Source organism: Martes martes, assembly GCF_963455335.1.
Source record: "Martes martes genome assembly, chromosome: 1".
Taxonomy (NCBI): domain Eukaryota; kingdom Metazoa; phylum Chordata; class Mammalia; order Carnivora; family Mustelidae; genus Martes; species Martes martes.
The window spans coordinates 170,942,946-170,957,277 of NC_137888.1; the positions used below are offsets into that span (position 1 = coordinate 170,942,946).

The 14,332-nt window shown below is 43.8% G+C and overlaps 1 pseudogene across 1 annotated transcript; it reads left to right on the forward strand.

Moving 5' to 3' along the window:
- The first annotated feature begins 13,219 nt into the window (after positions 1-13,219).
- LOC308341436 (small ribosomal subunit protein uS8-like) lies at positions 13,220-13,650 on the forward strand (annotated as a pseudogene). The gene has a single exon. The product of its transcript is annotated as a small ribosomal subunit protein uS8-like (transcript).
- Positions 13,651-14,332: the final 682 nt, after the last annotated feature.

The following is a 14,332-nucleotide window of genomic DNA, read 5'->3' on the forward strand; positions in this document are numbered from 1 at the left end:
AACCGTGACAGAAGATCATGTTTCTGGGGAACTGTGGAAGCTTTAGAAAGGGAAGAACATAGGTCCAGTAAAAACGGTAGCTAGGGGCGCCTGGGTGGCTCAGTGGTTAAAGCCGCTGCCTTCGGCTCAGGTCATGATCCCAGCGTCCTGGGATCGAGCCCCGCATCGGGCTCTCTGCTCGGCAGGGAGCCTGCTTCCTCCCTTCTCTCTCTGCCTGCCTCTCTGCCTACTTGTGATCTGTCTGTCAAATAAATAAATAAAAAAAAAATTTAAAAAAAAAAAAAAACGGTAGCTAGGAATAGACACTGGAGGAGACAACCGGGAGGGCCCTAGGCATGGAGACTGCTAAATGCGTTGGCTGTTTGTTTAAATGGTAAAACTACTACAGACCAAGACTGCTACATTTGGCTGGGAGCTGAGTATGTTCTGTAATAGTGGCTGACCCAGAGTCAAAGGGGCTGTACTCTGCTTGCCCTTCCCCCACATTCAGAGGCCATCTTTTTCTCATTTATATAAAGGCAATACAGAGCTTAACGACCACCTCCGTGAGTTAGCATTTAGGAGAAATTGTTACCTGCTAGCTAGTGTGCTAATTGGCTTAAGAGGCACACCATTCCTGTTACAGAAGGAACACTACCCAGGAAATTCAGAGCACTAGCAGATGACATAGGCACTTGTCTAGGGCATACAATGGAAGCCATCACCCCCTCCTTAGCCTGGCCTCCCGCACACTGAGCTCCAGAGGGAGGTGGGGGACTGCATTGGTCAAAGATGGCTGCACTTCAGCAATGTGACCTCCAACCCGGAAACCTGGTAGGGTTGCAGCTGCCTTAGCCCAGAGTAGCACGCAGTGCACACAGGTGGCTTTGGAGGCTACATCTCACAGGTGAGGCAGGTCCACCTGGTCTCTAGCTGCCCTGAGGCTGCCATGCTGTGAAGAAGCCCGTGAGGCAGACTCTGAGTCATCCTAGTCTGGGCACCAGATGTGCAGGAATGGACCTTCAGGAGACTCCGGCCCCCTACACTGGCATCACCACTCACCTTTGAGTCTGCCCAATGGAAACCCCAACACCCTGGAATATTGGCATGCCACTTCCACTCTTCCTTGTCTGATCCCCCAACCCACAGAATCAATGTGTATAAGTCACTATGCCTTGCAATAACTTGTTACCCAACAGAACAGAATGCCACGTATGGACCCCGTGAGGGCCGACAAATTCTATCAAAGCCTAGAGAACAGAGCAGTATAATCAAGGCCAATGGCTTTGTCCTGAAGCCAACCAGAGGGACTGCTTCCCTCTCTGGCCCTAACAGTATTTCAAGCCCATGTGATCACACCAAGACAGAAACCATAGGACAGAAGGAATCAGCAACCAACAAAAGTGGCTTTACTCTTTCATTGTTTCCTGCCAGAGCCATGTTAAGCTATACCAAGACCTTCCCACGCCGCTCCTAACCTCTGGGCAAGTTTGGTTCCTTCAATCCTCACAAGTCCCCCGAGACCCCAGGGCTTGCAAAGCCCACTCTGCAAGGTGGCAGGACAGAAAACTCTGCAGGGGCTACTATTCCTCAAGGAGAGGGACAGTTTGATGCCTTTTAGTGTTCTTCCCTGGAAAGAAATTTTGAGGTTGTGGTGCTATTCCATGACAACTCTCTTCAGCCTTTCTGGCATATAAAATAAAAGTTTCTCCTTAATATGTATAAGAACATGCCTAAGAACAGATATAACAAGCAAGCATGATTTTTAAATGAAGGGGGAGTTCAGCAGACAGTTTGCAAACACTAAGAATTCTCTTACTTTGTGCAGACAGATTTGCAGCCCGTATCTGGGAAAAGACACAGAGAACTTAGGAAACCCCACAAAAAGACTGTTAGAAACTAGCTCCAGTTCATTAATTCCACAGATCACCCGTGAAATAGAAGAGTCGCTCACTACATAATGTTGTTAGGGGTCTCCAGGGTAAGGGATTTTTCTGAGGGACTCCAATGACATTTGCATATTTTTTTTTCAAGATTTTATTTAATTATGTCAGAGAGAGAGAGCACAAGCAGGGGGAGCAGCAGCCAGTGGGAGAAGCAGGCTTCCCGCTGAGCAAAGAGCCCAATGTGAGACTCGATCCCAAGACCCTGAGATCATGATCTGAGCTGAAGGCAGATGCTTAACCGACTGAGCCACCCACCCATCCCCACATACAGTTTAAATAAGCACCTGTGATTATTTAATAAGGTCCAAGAGGATGCCCAGATCACTTCTGTACTCCCATTGTATTCACAATTTAGGATGCTCAACGTCTCCAAGAAGTAGAATAGCCAGGAGTCACGAAAAAGTCTTGAGTCAGTTGAAGAGGTTGTGCACCATTTAAAAACAAACCTAATGGCACTCATTTTTCAGGGAGGACAACAGAGACCTCCCACTTGGAGCCTCTACAGGTAACAAACCCTGTGTGGGATGGAACTGCTAGCAAATTCCTGAGACTTTGTTTCGGCCAACTCTGCTATGTGATGTACTAAAAGTCTCCCCAGAAGGGACGCCATTAATCTGAGATCCCTTCCAAAAGGATGACATTCCAGGTACTTCCAGCTTTCCATAAGTGACAGGATGTGGTGGTCCGAGCACTGACCAAGAGACACCCCAGGTCTCAACAGTTAAGACTTCTGTTGTAAAATATTACTAAATGAGTATTCCGGGAACAAAATAAGCCTGCTGGAAGTGCTGGGAAATATTTTCATCATCATGCTGAGGGTCCTGATTATTCTTTATGATGCTACTATCACCACAGAGCTGCTGCCGGCTTGACCGTGGTCATTCATTCTTCCTTAATAACCCCCCAAATAGCAAAAATGTCCCCCTCTTTCCCAGAAGTAGCAAGCTCGGAACAGTTTCCCATTGCTGTCCTGAGAACTGAATGTTTTTCTTGCTCCGTGTCAGATAAAATGCCTGTCCCCAATCCATGGATCGCAACTAGATTTCTAACCCACTTTCCCCCTTTTTAGGACCATAGGGAGAGAAGGATCCTAAGGCCATGTCTGGAGTCATGAAGATGGAGTTTCATGATTGATTAATGATGTCTGCAAGGGATTAGGGAGCAAAGACATTGGCCATGGGTTTGCTATCATGGCTCAGACCTAAAAGCTGCTCTCCCAAAACAACAGGACTGTTAAAAAATCAGCCATAACTTAGCAGGAGAAATGTAAACAAATGCCTGTTTGGTGTTTTGTTCTGTTTTGTTTTAATATTGCTCTTTTTATACCACTAGCACTTGACGGGGGAAAAAAACTGTGAAAAATGAGTCCATTTTATTACACTCCCAGATCCTGCTACTGATTCTGGTGGGATTAGCGCTAATAAACCTCTGAGATGGAAGATTGAATTGTAGTGGCTGCAATCCCCATTTTATATCGTTACAGATAATACGTACTCGCCAAAAGTAACTTTATTATTCTTCTGACATCTTTTATCTAATTCAGAAATGGGCCATTCCAGCCGTGAGATGTGTGTGCCGCATGCCAATATGCCCAGAAGCTGGGCAAACGCCAGCGTGCTGATGGCTCCTGAGGCGGGATTTGGGCTTGACGCCCTCAAGCCTCCCCACAGCCCCCGCTGCCCTGTGATCACATTCCCAGGAGCGAGTCAGTAACAACTGCTTCCTGCTTCCCGGGCACTATGTGGTCTTGCAGAGGGCAGGAAGCACTGAGCCACTTTGGACTCCCCTCTGTTTTAAGGGCTGGGGACCACCTTCAGGTCAAGCACAAAGCAGCTGACCTCAGCCCCCAAACATTTAGAGACTCCAAACTGAGGAGGGAGGGAATTGGGCTGTACCTTAGGCTAGGAGGCTCAGGCAATGTGGACTCCACGGGAGTACCATCCACAGCACGGTCCACCACAGTGGAAATGTTCTGGTGATCTGCCTGTCCGATGAGGTAGCCGTAGGTGTCTACTGAGCACACATACTGGGGCTGATGAATCTGAGAAAAGTGGAATGCTTAATTTTATGTCATTTTAATGAATATAAATTATTTCAGTAGCCTTAGATGATGTTGGGCAAGTGATTTAACTTACCCAGCCCTCAGTTTTACTTCCTATAGACTCTGAAACCCACCTGCTTTTCCCCTCTCTCCTCAGCACTATAACCCCCTAATGCAAGCTATTCTGTCTGTCTCTCCCCAGGAGAGCCACCTTAGCCTCCTAGTCAATTGTCCTTGCTAATTGTGGATGGTGAGACCTCTGAAAAATAAAAATTGGACTAAAAAACCTGCTAATTGTGGATGGTGAGCCCTTAGAAAAATAAAAATTGGACTAAAAAACCTATCAACAGCTTCCCAGTGCTTTTCAGATAAAGGCCACAATCACTAACATGGCCAGCTTATAAGACCCTTGTGGCCTGCTCCCCCCTACTTCCCCAGCATCAACCCTCACTGCCATATCCTGGACCCTGGGCTCCAGCCACTTTGGCCTTTCCCTGTCCCTTGAAACTCCATGCTCTTTCCTGCCCCAGGGCCTTGGCACATTCTTCCTCTCCCATTCCTCACCCTCCCTCACCCACCTCTCCCTCTGCCTTATTTACTTGTGTACATCCTTTAGAATTCAGCTCAAGCATTACTCATCCAGGGAAGCCTCCAGTGTGGGTCCCATTCTCTGTTGTAAAGTCTATGAGGATTAGAGTCTACCCCTTCAGGACACTATGACCTGCCAACTTCGAGGTCATTGCTCTCATGATAAGGGAGAATAAACCTTTATCGGACCTGTAGCTGCATCCCAGAGGAGGAGGGCACAACTGGAATATCTAAGTGATGTGGGGGGACTGGTTTAAGGCAGCTCTTTCAATGCAGGGCCCAGCTGGGTGTACACAAGTTTCATAACACAATCATTTAGGACTGATGAATATGGCAAGGCAAGGGTTTTGAAGCAGTCTTGAAAAGTCATTTGATGAGCCCTGTTGAGCAACAACCTACAGCCCTGAGAAAAGGACATTGACCCTGATATGAGCTAGCTGGGAAGTCTCAATTTAGATAAATAGATTTTCCCGAACAACACAGCTATGTGTCACTTCAGCTTTCTGGTGTGGTAAGTCCTCTTAGGCACAGTCAATAGTAAACTTCGTTAACGAAGATGGGGAGCTATGTGCTTGCAAATGGGCCTGCTTCTCAGCTCACAGCGGAATTTGTGACGTGTGCAGCTGGTGATGACTTGATTCATGTCTCTCTCTCTCCCTCTAGGTTGCAAACCCCACAAGAGCAGAAGTGTATCTGCTTCTTGAATCACCACTGTACCCCAACACTCAATCTTGTATGTCTGGCAACAAATATTTGTGGAACAAATAAATAAACAAATACAAGGAAGAAGTGGACCAGTGAGATTTTGCACAGGGTGAGGCCATTAAGAGAAAAATTGCGGGAGGAGGAAGAGGCCGTTCGTAAGAGGGAAGGAGAACGGCGCAGAATGGAGACCACACCCCTGGGTCAACAAACATGCGTTTCCGGCTACAGACATACTCTCAGGACTCAAAGTTGTTCCGCCTTATGTCTTCAGTATCTATCGCTGCCTACATCCGTTTCTTGCTCTTTCTGCCCCGACATCTAGGCCCCTGCAACACCCCTTTCCACCTCACCATTCATCCACCAAAACCTTTGATCAGTCACATACCGTCCACTCCTGCAAAATAAGTCATGCAGCCTTTCTCCCAGAAGCTTCATCATCAGCTTTGTTTCTCATTGTGGAATCAGAGGCAGCCTCTTTCCTCTGCCTCAAGGAAGCAGAGGGTCATCCCATAAACCTCAACGGAGCCTCTGCTGCATGGCCAGGCACTTCCTGAGCAAGCCAGAGCCAGAAAAGAGGGCTGACAGCCCTTCTGACCATCTGCAGAGATCCCTGTGGACATGAGTTCGCCCTGCCAAACTTCTGGCAGGCAGGGTCACAGTTCCCTCCTGCGCACCAGGGTCAGCCCACAGTGTACTTGGAATTCCTATGTGACAAGGACTCCTTCCTTGACCAAGCTTTACTCAGGCTCCTCTAAGCCCGCATGTCAACTAGGCTTTTACCTTGACCATCCATGTCGTCCTTGGCCTGCTTACTCCCGTCTTAGCAAAGAAGCCTAAGTCAGGGTAGCGAGACTCTCACCACTCTTACTATTAGTCAATTTTCTCTTAGTGATTTTCCACCCATCGACCCTCACATTTTGCTCACGGGCTGTAAATCCCTAGATGATTTTGCCACATTTGGAGCTCAGCTTAGTTCTATACTGAAATCTCTCCCTACCGTAGCACAGATGAAATCCATTACTATATTTCAGATTTAATCTGAAATAAGCGTCCAGTGCCAAAGTTTCTCTTTTACATGTGAGCTTACAGAGAGACTCCAATGAGCGGGACATCGTTGCTTATGTCCACATTAATATCCTCCCACTTTCCAGGGTACAGGACCCCTGGATCAGGACCCTTCTAATTGTAAACGATAAAAATCCAACTCAAACAAGCTGGGGAAAAAAAGGAGGAGTTTGCTCATTGCCATTTCTAGGAAGCCCACAGCATGACTAGACATGGGGCTCAAACTTCATTCTCAAGAGAATGTCTCTTTTCATTTCCTTGGCTCTGCTTTCCCTTTGTTGACTTCATCGTCAGAGAAGTTCAGGGCTCATTTGATCCTTTGTATTTTTAACATCACAAGAAGAGAAATGTCATCTTTCATCTCATATCCGAGTCCCTTCAAGAAAAGGTCTGGATGGCCCTGCCCAAGTCATACATCAACCCACAGACCACTCCCTGGCTCCCTGGTGAACCTGAGACCCTGAGATCTCCAGGGCAGAGATACTCAGGCACCTTTAGTAGACATCCCCTCCCTAAACCATACAGTAGGGTGGCAGTGGTGCTCAAAGAGAGTGATAAAGAACAGGCAGACATCCACTACCTAGTGCTACTCCACGTGTGGTACGTGGATCAGGCAACACACAGGAACTCATGAGAAATGCAGATTCCTAGGCCCCATCCTAGATGAACTGATTCAGACTGTGTAAGAGTGGAGCCCAGCAACCTCTGTTTTAAGAAGCTTTCCAGGTGGTTCTATGCATGCTAAAGTTTGAGACCCACTGCACTTTTCAACCCACTTAATCAGAAGTCACAAACTGAAGAGTAGTGGTTATACAATGAACTGTCACTCCTGGAAACAAACAGAGTCTTGAAATGAGGATCACCCAGGAGCACCTGTGTGGCTCAGTGGTTTAAGCCTCTGCCTTTGGCTCAGGTCATGATCTCAGGGTCCTGGGATCGAGCCCTGCATTGGGCTCTCTACTCAGAGGGGAACCTGCTTCCTCCTCTCTCTCTGCCTGCCTCTCTGCCTACTTGTGATCTCTGTCTGTCAAATAAATAAAATATTTTAAAAAAAGAAAAAGAAAAAAGAAATGAGGATCACCCAGCACTTACAAATGCCTTACCATCATTTCTTATTCCCTAAGTGGGCCCTTCTATGTGTCAAGCACTGAGCTAGATTCTGCATACCCAGAAACAAATACAAAGCCACCCTAGTCCTACAGAACCAGAGACTTTCAGTCTAGGATGAGCTTTATAGATGCATTATCACAGTCTATTGATAAGATTATGAAATGATACAAGCCTTTCTGGACAGCAATCAAGCAATATATACCAAGAATCATAAACATCAGGCACCTGGGTGGCTCAGTTGGTGAAGCAACTGCCTTCCGCTCAGGTCATGATCCCAGAGTCCCAGGATCAAGTCCCGCATTGGGATCCCAGCTCCATGGGGAGTCTGCTTCTCCCTCTGACCTTCTCCCCTCTCATGCTCTCTCTCTCACTCTCTCTCTCTATCAAATAAATAAATAAACTCTAAAAAATCATAAATATCTTTGTGCCCTATTAATTCAACTTCTAGAAATAAAAGTTCCTAAGAAGTGAACAGTGATATGGATCAAAGGTTATATATAAGTCTTGGTAGCATTGTTCATCGTGGGAAATAATGAAAGCAATTGGAATAGCCAATGTAATACGAAAATAGCTAAATAAGTTATGATCTATTCATGAAAAATCACATTCATGACTAGTTTTTAATAGCTTCAAAAAAGGATTGCCATATGATACTAAGTTTCATTGAAGTACAATATTGGCTCTGACTCAGTTTTTACTTCCCAGAATCTCTGTATTAGTTAGTTCCTGCTGTGTAAGAAATTACCCACAAGCCTAATGCCTTAAAACAGCACCACTGATTATATCATAGTTTCCCTGTGCCAGGAAATTAAAACTAGCTTAATAGGGTCCTCTGACTCTCATTCCCTCACCAGGCTATGGTCATATTAAGATTCAAGTAGAGAGGGACCAGCTTCCAAGCTCATTCTGGTGGTTGCTGGTATGACTCAGTACTCGTAGGCTTGGGCTCATGGCCTTCTTCACTTTCTCTCACATAGGGCAGGAGGAGTCAAGATGGCGGAGAAGTAGCAGGCTGAGACGACATCAGGTAGCAGGAGATCAGCTAGATAGCTTATCAAACCATTCCCAACACGTACAAATCCAACAGGAGATCAAAGAGAAGAAGAGCAGCAATTCTAGAAACAGAAAATCGACGACTTTCTGAAAGGTAGGACCTGCGGAGAAGTGAGTCCAAAGTGACAGGAAGATAGACCATGGGGGGAGGGGCCAGCTCCCGGCAAGCAGCGGAGCAACCGAGCACAAAATCAGGACTTTTAAAAGTCTGCTCCACTGAGGGGCATCGCTCCAGAGGCTAAACCAGGGTGAAGCCCGTGTGGGGACAGTGTGGTCTCAGGTCCCATGGGGTCACAGAAGGATCGGGGAGTCTGAGTGTTGCAGAGCTCATAGGTATTAGAGCAGGGAAGCCGGCTACAGAGACGGAGCCAAGGAGTGAGCTCTCCATTCGGGGTTACCTTAAATTGTGGTCTGTGGCACAGACCACTGCTCTGTGAGCAGGGACCCCACAAGACCCGGGGAGACTCCCCTGGAAGAGCACAGGGATCTGCGGGGTTTGGAGACTCCAGGCGGGGCTGCGTGCCAGAGACAGAGATGCTTGGTCACAGGCTGGGTGAGCTCGGAGTGCGGCCGGAGGCCAGGGAGACGGGAGTGATTGAGCGCTTCTCTCTGAGTACACACTGAGGAGTGGGGCCCAGAGCTCTCAGCTCCTCCAGGCCAGAGATTGGGAGGCTGCCATTTTCATTCCCGTCCTCTGGAATTCTACGGAAAGCTTTCAGGGAACAAAATCTCCCAAAAGCGAATCCGAGCAGATTACTTAGCCTGGCCCCTGGTAAGGGTGGTATAATTCTGCCTCAGGCAAAGACACTTGAGAATCACTACAACAGACCCCTCCCCCAGAAGATCAGCAAGAAATCCAGCCAAGACCAAGTTCACTTACCAAGGAGACCAGCGGAATTCCAGAGGAAGAGAAAGCAAAACATGGAATTCATGGCTTTCTCCCCATGATCTTTACTCTTGCAAAGTTAATTAATTTTTTTTATTTTGTTTTTTTCTTCTGTTGAATTTTTTTTAACTTTTACCCTTTCCTCTTTTAACGTTTTTTAACTAGTTTATCTTAACAATACCTTTCAAAGAAAATCTTTTTTGAAATTCATTATTATAGTCATATTTTATCCTTCATTGTATCTAACTTTATTTTTTGTATACACATAAGGTTTTTTCCTCTAAAAAAATTTGGGATACAACTTCTTTTAATAGATCAAAATATACCCTAAATCTAGCACAGGGCTTTGTTCTAGTCTCTAGCCTGAGCAAATTCTCTCCACTTTCTTTTTCTTTATTCTCCCAACCAACTCACATTATCAACTCCTTTTTTAGAAACTAAAAAAAATTTTTTTCCATCTTTATGGTCATATTCCATTCCTTCATCATGTTTACCCTTATATATGTTTTTCATTCTTTAAAATTTTGGGAGGTAATTTCTTCTAAGAGACCAAAATGCTCCCAAAATTAAGTGGGTGACCCTGTTCTATTCACCAGTCTAATATATATATATATGTTTTCTTTTTTATATTTTTTCTTTATTTATTTTTTCTTTTTTTAATTTTTTTTTCTGAACTTCTTTTTACCCCTTCCTTCCCCCCACGATTTGGGGTCTTTTCTGATTTGGTTAAAGCACATTTTACTGGGGTCTTTGCCACCTTTTGAGTATTTAATCACTCCTTCATATATTTTTATCTGGATAAAATGACAAGGAAGAAAAACTCACCACCAAAAAAAAAAAAAGAACAAGTGGCAGTACTGAAGGCCAGGGACCTAATCAATATGGACATTGGTAATATGTCAGATCTAGAGTTCAGAATGATGATTCTCAAGGTGCTAGCTGGGCTCAAAAAAGGCATGGATGAGATAAGAGAAACCTGTCTGGAGAAATAAAAGCCCTTTCTGGAGAAATAAAAGAACTAAAATCTAACCTAGTTGAAATCAAAAAAAGTACTAATGAGCTGCAATAAAAAATGGAGGCTCTTACTGCTAGGATAAATGAGGCAGAAGAGGGAATTAGTGATATAGAAGACCAAATGACAGAGAGTAAAGAAGCTGAGCAAAAGAGACAAATAACTACTGGACCACAAGGGGAGAATTTGAGAGATAAGTGATACCATAAGATGGAACAATACTAGAATAATTGGGATCCCAGGAGAAGAAGAAAGAGAGAGGGGAGCAGAAGGTATATTGGAGTGAATTATAGTAGAGAATTTCCCTAATTTGGCAAAGGGAACAAGCATCAAAATCCAGGAGTCACAGAAAATCCCCCTCAAAATCAATAAAAATAGGTCCACACCCCATCATCTAATAGTAATACTTTCAAGTCTCAGAGACAAGGAGAAAATCCTGAAAGCAGCTTGGAACAAGAGGTCTGTAGCATATAATGGTAGAAATATTAGGTTGGCAATAGACCTATCCACAGAGATCTGGCAGGCCAGAAAGAACTGGCATGATATACTCAGATCACTAAATGAGAAAAATATGCAGCCAACAGTACTATATCCAGCTAGGCTGTCATTGAAAACAGAAGGAGAGATAAAAAGCTTCCAGGACAAACAAAAGTTAAAAGAATTTGCAAACACCAAACCAGCCCTACAGAAAATATTGAAAGGGGTCCTCTAAGCAAAGAGAGAGCCTAAAAGTAACAGAACAGAAAGGAACAGAGACCATATATAGTAGCAGTCACCTTTCAGGAAATACAATGGCACTAAATTCGTATCTTTCAATAGTTACCCTGAATGTAAATGAGCTAAATGCCCCAATCAAAAGATACAGGGTATCAGAATGGATTAAAAAAAATGACCCAGGGGCACCTGGGTGGCTCAGTGGGTTAAAGCCTCTGCCTTCGGCTCAGGTCGCGATCCCAGAGTCCTGGGATCGAGCCCCACATTGGGATCCCTGCTCAGCGGGGAGCCTGCTCCCCCCCCCCCCCACTCTCTGCCTGCCTCTCTGTCTACTTGTGATCTCTGTCAAATAAATAAAATCTTAAAAAAAAAAAAATAAGACCCAATGATATCCTTTCTGCAAGAAACTCATTTTAGACCCAAAGACACCTCCAGATTTAAAGTGAGGGGATGGAAAACAATTTATCATGCTAATGGACATCAAAAGAAAGCTGGGGTGGCAATGCTTAGATAAATTAGATTTTAAGCCAAAGACCATAATAAGAGATGAGGAAGAACCCTATGTCATACTTAAAGGGTCTGAACAACAAGAAGATCTGACAGTTTTAAATATCTATGCCCCTAACATGCCCTAACATGGGAGCAGCCAATTGTGTAAACCAATTAATAACAAAATCAAAGAAACACATCAACAATAATACAATAATAGTAGGGGACTTTAACACCCCGCTCACTGAAATGGACAGCTCATCTAAGCAAAAGATCAAAAAGGAAATAAAGGCCTTAAATGACACACTGGACCAGATGAACAGCACAGGTATACTGAGAACACTCCATCCCCCAAAAAAAGAAAACACATTTTTCTCTAGTGCATATGGAATACTCTCCAGAATAGATCACATCCTGGGTCACAAATCAGGTCTCACTATCACACTGCTATTCAACATAGTACTGGAAGCCCTAGCCTCAGCAGACAACCAAAAGAAATAAAAGGCATCCAAATAGGCAAAGAACAAATCAAACTCTCACTCTTTGCAGATGATATGATACTTTATGTGGAAAACCCAAAAGAATCCACCCCCAAACTGCTAGAACTCATACAGGAATTCAGTACAATCAATACACAGAAATCAGTTGCATTTCTACACACTAACATCAAGACACAAGAAAGAGACATTAAAGAGTCAATCCCATTTATAATTGCACCCCAAACCATAAGATACCTAGGAATAAATCTAACCAAAGCGGCATAGAATCTGTACTCAGAAAACTATTGAATACTCACGAAAGAAATTGAGGAAGACACAAAGAAATGGGAAAATATTCCATGTTCACAGATTGGAAGAAAAAATATTGTGAAAATGTCTATGCTGCCTAGTGCAGTCTACACATTTAATGCAATCGCTATCAAAATACCATCAACTTTTTTTTTAAGAAAATGGAACAAATAATCCTAAAATTTATATGGAACCAGAAAAGATCCCAAATACCCAGAGGAATATTGAAAAAGAAAACCAAAGTTGGTGGCATCACAATTCCAGACTTCAAGCTCTATTACAAAGCTGTAATCATCAAGACAGTATGGTACTGGCACAAAAACAGACACATAGATCAATAGACAGAATGGAGAGCCCAGAAATGGACCCTCAATACTATGGTCAACTAATCTTCGACAAAGCAGGAAAGAATGTCCAATGGAAAAAAGACAGTCTCTTCAACAAATGTTGTTGGGAAAATTGGACAGCCACATGTAGAAGAATGGAACTGGACATTTCCTTACACCACACACAAAAATAGACTCAAAATGGATGAAAGACCTCAATGGGAGACAGGAATCCATCAAAATCCTTGAAGCAACCAGGCAGCAACCTCTTTGACCTCAGGCACAGCATTTTCTTCCTAGAAACATTGCCAAAGGCAAGGAAAGCAAGGGCAAAAATGAACTATTGGGACTTCATCAAGATCAAATGATTTTGCACAGCAAAGGAAACTCAACAAAACCAAAAGACAACCAACAGAATGGGAGAAAGTATTCACAAATGACATATCAGATAAAGGGCTAGTATCCAAAATCTATAGAGAACTTACCACTCTTTCTGCCATTTTTCCTTGCCGCCATAATGGTGTGCATGAATGTCCTGGAAGATGCTCTCTAGAGCATTAACAATGATGAAATGAGAGGCAAATGCTTCTATTTAGGCCATGCTCCAAAGTCATCATCTGGTTTCTCACTGTGATGATGAAGCACGGTTACATTGGCAAATTTGAAATCACTGATGATCACAGAACAGGGAAAATTATTGTGAACCTCACAATATTGTGAACCTCACAGGCAGGGTGAACAAGTGTGGAGTGATCAGCTCCAGATTTGATGTACAACCGAAAGATCTGGAAAAATGGCAGAATAACCTGCCCCCATCCTGCCAGTTTGGTTTCATTGTACTAACAACCTCAGCTGGCATCATGAACCATAAAGAAGCAAGATGAAAACACACAGGAGGGAAAATCCTGGGATTCTTTTCCTAGGGATGTAATACATACATACAAATAAAATGCCTCAATGGAAAAAAAAGGAAAAAAAAGAACTTATCAAACTCAACACCTAAAGAACAAAGAATCCAATCAAGAAATGGGCAAAAGACATGAACAGACATTTCTGCAAAGAAGACATTCAAATGGCCAACAGACACATGAAAAAGTACTCTACATCACTCAGCATCAGGGAAATATAAATCAAAACCCCAGTGAGATACCACCTTACACGAGCCAGAATGGCTAAACGTAACAAGTCAGGAAACAACAGATGTTGGCAAGGATGTGGAGAAAGAGAAACCTTGCTACACTGTTGGTGGGAATGCAAGCTGGTGCAACCACTCTGGAAAACAGCATTGAGGTTCCTCAAAAAGTTCAAAATCAGCTACCCTAAGACCCAGCAATCACACTACTAGGTATTTACCCTTAAGATACAAATGTAGTGATCCAAAGGGGCATGTGCACCTGAATGTTTATAGCAGCAATGTCCTCAATAGCCAAACCATGGAAAGAACCTAGATGTCCATCCACAGATGAATGGATAAAGAAGATGTGGCATATATATATATATATATATATATATATATATATATATAAATATTATGCAGCCATCAAAAGAAATGAAATCTTGTCATTTGCAACGACGTGGATGGAACTGGAGGGTAACATGCTAAAAGAGATAAGTCAATCAGAGAAAGACA